Source organism: Apium graveolens, chromosome 5 (genome assembly GCF_009905375.1).
Source record: "Apium graveolens cultivar Ventura chromosome 5, ASM990537v1, whole genome shotgun sequence".
Classification (NCBI taxonomy): Eukaryota; Viridiplantae; Streptophyta; class Magnoliopsida; order Apiales; family Apiaceae; genus Apium; species Apium graveolens.
In genome coordinates, this window is record NC_133651.1 from 41,332,556 (window position 1) to 41,338,555 (window position 6,000).

Here is a 6,000-nt window from a genome sequence, read left to right on the forward strand (position 1 = left end):
TATCTTGATAAATTACATTCATTATCTAGTATGTTTGTGAAGAAAATATACCTTGGTTAATAGAGTGTTTTCTCTTAGAGTCTCAATTAATGTCCTACTCCCAAGTACTTATCTTAATTTAGGCCTACTTACATCCGTGATGTTACAATGTCTTACAAAATTCTATACACACTTCACGGGGAATAATATTACGTGTTTTATGTGTATTTTATGTATGACTTTGAAAACATGTAAAAAGTTTTCACAACATTCTTTATAATTTTATATAAGATAAATAAGATAAAATGTTTTGACTGTTAAATTACGGGACATAAAAATAAATTGATGTCATATGACTCCACATTCAATATTTTATAACACGATATCAATTTTTTTTAACAGTATAAAATATATATTAATTTTAAAACTAATTTATATATATTCAATAAATATTTAATAAATAATTAAGTAATAATTATATATTATGCTTGGTCTTATATTTTGATTTTTTTTAACTCTATCAATAATAATAACAATGTTAATATATTACATATAGTTCTATTTTTTTTTTCAAAATCAAAATTTATACCTAAAGCCTAATTAAATCTTATATAAATAATCTAAAATGATATACTTATAATTTATGAGTATTAATTGGACTAAAGCCTAATTAAATCTTATATAAATAATCTAAAATGATATACTTATAATTTATGAGTATTAATTGAACTATTTTTAGGGTTGTAACTCGATTAATCGATTATTATATACAAATATAATATAATATCATATTTGAATTAATATTTTTTACAATAGTAGTAATTTTATAATATTATAAAATGCAATATAAACTGAAAATGGAAAAGAAAAAATATAAACATACAAATACTAATTTCTAAATCCCAATGATAAAAATATTAAATTATATATCCACGCAATGCATATACACACATATTAAATGATTAATTCAAAACTAAAATGGTTAAAGTGGTATTGAGTTGTGCATATTGATTGCTAACCAAGTTAAATTCCTACAAATATCATATTATATAAAAAAATTAAATTAAAATATGAGTAAATTTTTCATGTCACATGAAAAAATGGCTCAAGACACTCGTGCACACACATATTAACAGTATGATTTAGAATTAATATGAAAAAGTGACAGAGTGGTATTGAGGCGTGCATGGTTTGGGTTCAATTCCTACTTAAAAAGAGCTGTTCATATCTATATTTATTATACTATATTATAATAAATAAAATATTAAAATTTTGGTAGTCGGTCGATCGATACTTGATGAAATTATTTAATCGCCATTATTTAATTATTCAAATTCTAATTGATCGGTTCGTTAGTCGGTTAATTATAATTTTAATTGATATTAAAGTCAATTTCCTTTATGACTCTACCAATTTAAATTATATTTTATTTTGAAATTTATATCATTATAATTGACATGAAAATCAACTTTTTTTACCAATCTAAATTTAATTCATTTTGAGTTATATATTATTCTAAGTGTTATTTTCGACTAAAATAAATTTAAGCAAAATATATATAATTAATTGGATTTGGTTGATAGACAAAATAATAAGTACTATTGATCCGACTTATACTATTGAACTTGGATAAACAAAATAATATATATCACTTATCGAGGATACAAAATATTATATAATTGATCCAAACTAACACAAAACTAAAATAAAAATATAATTCGACCAACTAAAAGAAAATTATATATACTATATATGCGGGCTAAAACATAATTATCTTATTGATCCAGGCTTTAAAAAATTAAAAATAAACTAAAAAAATTAGTTTGATTTGATCGGTGTATTGACCATCGAGCTAAAATAAAATAATGTAAACCACTGATTCATGATAAATTAAATGAATATTAGACTAAATATAATTCGTATCCTATTAATCTGAACTAAAAATTAACTTTTGATGAAAAAATTATTATTGTTAAAGAATATAAGACCCTGTTCGGATTTTCCTCTATTACCTTAATCTTTAGTGCGACTATCAGAGCTCGGTTTAGTGAGGGACTCGAGTTCGAGTCTTCCCACCCCCATTTATTTAATTTAAATATTTTTTTGATATTGGTATTGGTTGTATTGTCGTTATCAATCGTAGCGAAAAGTATCGAAATATTGAGGGGGTGTTAAAGTGTATAAGATCTTGTTCAGGTTTTTCTCTGCCACCTTAAGGTTTTATATGGACTGGTTACTTAACATGGTATCAGAGTTTAGTTTAGAGAAGGACTCAGGTTCGAATCCTCCCACCCCCATTTATTTATATTAAATATTGTTTGTTGATATTGGTATTGATTGTATTTGTCATGGTCAATCAGAGTTATATTAAATATTGTTTGTTGATATTTGTATTGGTATTAATTGTATTTGTCATAGTCAATCAGAGCGAAAAAGTATTGTACGATTGAATGGAAGGAAAACTATATTGTTCAATCAGTAATATTGTCTTTTTCAAATACTCCCTTCATCTCATATTACGTGTCTTCTTAGAATATGTGCCGGTCAAATTGACTTAAATTTGACCGAAATTTATTAATAATTTATAATTGAATAAAATAAAAAAATTACATCACCGGAAGGTAGATTTAATCTACTTTAATATATAATTTTTAGTTTTTTAAAATAATGTACGAGTAATGTTTAATTGTTGGTCAAATGTTGGTCAATTTGACTTCTACAAAAGGAAATGTGACACATAATATGAGATGGAGGGAGTAGCTTTTATAGTTAATCGATTAAGTAATAACCACGCTAAAATAATATTTTTTTAGGTAACAACATAATAGAGACAATATATTTTTACTCTCAATGTGACGACTGAGAATTTTGCGACGTAATTAAGTAAATAAAGTGTGATTTATATGAAGTGATTATAATTGTGTGATTAAGTGTTGATTAATTGTCTTTTCTATATATTAGAGTCTAGGAGCGTAAATAAAAGCGTTCCAATTTAAAGAGTCAGCTTAGGAGTTAAGCTGTGTTGTCGGGCCGTCAGGTAGAACGGAACCCATCCTAAAAAGGGGTTAAGATATTTAAAATGTGAAGTATGTGTTTTTATGTGAAATGAAATATTTAAGTAAAGTATTTCGTCCTAGTGACGTGTCGATCGATAATGATAATGAGAAGCGTAATTGAAACGCTGAGCGTCGGGCCGTCTGGTAGAACGTGACCCGGAACGCGTAAAAAGGAATAATATTAAAGAAGGATAAATTTTTATGATCAGACACGAGTTGAGACATGCTCGTATGTGTGCTTACTTGTCTGTATGCATGATTACGTGATTTGTTGGTATTTTTATGAATTTAAGGGAATTATTTGATTTAAATAAAGATTTATTTAATCTTCGCACATTTTTATAAAATTATCCGAGTAAGATAAAAGTATGGAATTTGTTCTGTTATCTTCATAATAGTCCTAGAGACTTTTTAAAAAATGATGAACGGATTTATTTGGTGGTCATTGCATTTTAAATTGAATTTTATGTGATAAAATGTTATTATTAAAGCGAACTTGCGAAAATTATATAAAATCAACCGTACGCTCAAAATCTTATTATGAGTAATGGTTGGAAAGCTAATTTCGAGATCTACATTTTAAAATTGTTAGTCGCTATAATTTTCAACTTTCTGAGAGAGATATATTTATTATTCCACCAATATTCTATGGGAGTAAAAAGAGAAAGGAAAATCAATTTAAAAAGGGAAGTAGAGAAGTACTAAATTGCCCTTGTCCTTATTATTTATAAAATCATCCTCCCCCTTCCTTTTCTTTTTCCCCCGTGCACACCATTATCTCTTTTCCCTCTTTCTTCCTCACTCTCTCTCGACTACTCTCTCTCTCTCGGCTCTCTTTTCTCTCTTGATATACTACTTGTTACTTTGATAAATCTCACCAATTCTTCTCAAAATCTCTTGATAAACACATATAAGTAGGTATTAGAGTGTGCATGTGTGTATATCCACTTGCATGCAAGCTCGATGTGTGTGTGTGTGTTCATGCTTGATGCGTGTGTACGTATATATATATATGATCCAATATGTGCTTAAGGAGGTGATTTTATGATTGAAAAATAATTTTCAAAGCTAAATGAGTCTTGCATGTGCCTTGTGTGTGCATAAATCGGAGGTTTCAAGGTTGGAAACCCCGAAATGGGGCACCACCGAGAAACCACCGCCACCGGTGATGAACTCCGGTGAACCGGTGGTGAGTTATGATGGTAAAACTGAACTCTAATTCCACAAAACTTGATTTTTGGTGTTTGCATGCTTGGTTTGTTTGAATTTCAAAAAGGGTTTTGATTTCTAAAAGTTAAGTTGATAATTGCTTAATAGGAATGAGTTGTTGAAGTTTAAGTCTATGAATTATGATTTGATTTGAATGATTAGATGAATTTAAAGCTAAATTAGACCATGCATGTGTTTATTTGATATAAAAGCCGCATAGGGCTTTGGTGTATCAAAAAGGGATTGATTATAGTTGATAAAAATGATTGTTTGATGGTTGTTTGAAAATGATAAGTTAAATAGAGTGTTTAATGGAATTAGGGATGAGAAATTCGAATATAAATATGAGATTATAATCGAGCTATCGTATTGAGTAATCGTTCCGGGAACGAGAGTTGAGAAACTGATTAAGATTTTGGTTTTATTGTAGATTCGGAGCGTGAGGGCATTCTGGCTAGGAAAGGAAAGGGTATACTAGGTGGCAGTAGTTCAACCTTCAAAAAAGCAAATTCAGGCAAGTAACTCTCATTACTTGTGAGAATAATTATAGAGAGATTATTGTTCATACCATGTAGAGTATGGAACTGTTAATGATTTGAGATACCCTGTTTTTGATCTTGATAAACCGTTATTGATAAGCTTACTGATTCAACCCTTTGGTAACCTGTCCTTTCTGTTCAAGTTATTTGTTAAGCCATGAATTGTATTGAACCCTATAATTACCTTTACGAACCCTTTTTAATGATACCTTATTTCTTGATCACCCTATTGATCCTTGAAACATATATTGATCATTATGATTTAAGTACCTTGTTATCCCTGATTCAGAATCCTTAAAGTTGTTCCTTGCTTGTCTTTGAATCACTTCCTTAACTTTGTTTTCTTGAAATTTGACTTAAGAATGAGTTTCGACTCGAAAGAGTCTGAATGATTTCATATTCTTGGTAATGATAAAATGAATTTAGAAAAACCTACTTTTTCCAACTCAAGGTTTTCCAAACGAATTCCTGATGGATTGGATTGGGACGTAAGAGGCTAGTGGGACTAGTCCAGTCATGGTAAGAGGCTAGCGGGGCTAGTCCAATTTAAGGCTAAAATTATGTTGATTGGTACCTTAAAGACCGGATGGAGGTCGGTACGGGCTGATCACCCGTATTATAATGAAATGGAAAGATAAAGTGATCCAATCAAAGGTTCTATATTGATTATTTAAAATGGAACTGAAACATCCTTTTCAGTAATTGATTCTTGAAAATGAAAATGGTTTATATCTCTTTGAAAAGAGTTGATTGTGATATTGTGAAGCTTAAAGCTCGTGAACCCTGATCTTAATCTGTTGATCATATAATTGGTTTCATATAGTGAAATACTGTTGCTTTCCTTTATGAAAGATCTGTTCTGATCCTTTAATAATTTGTGATGAATGTCGGCTTTCACCCTGCTTTGAGCCTTGTTCCTTGAAAGCCCCACATTTTTCCTTCATAACCCTTCCTTAACCCAAAAGATGGAAATCTGCCACCTAGAACAAATAAAGTAGAATGCCCTGAGATTGGTAAAGTATATTGTAGATTTCATATCGTAAAACTGCTTTATAGTTACTTGCTGAGTTTTATACTCATATGTTTTGTTTCAATCTAACCATGGCAGTGAAGCAAGAAGATGGTCAGGCTTAGGCGCACTGCTCGTAAGAGCATACCTGGTGGTCCCTATCGTGTTGAGGGCTTCCGGTTGCCAGAGCAGGTAGTGGTATTTATGA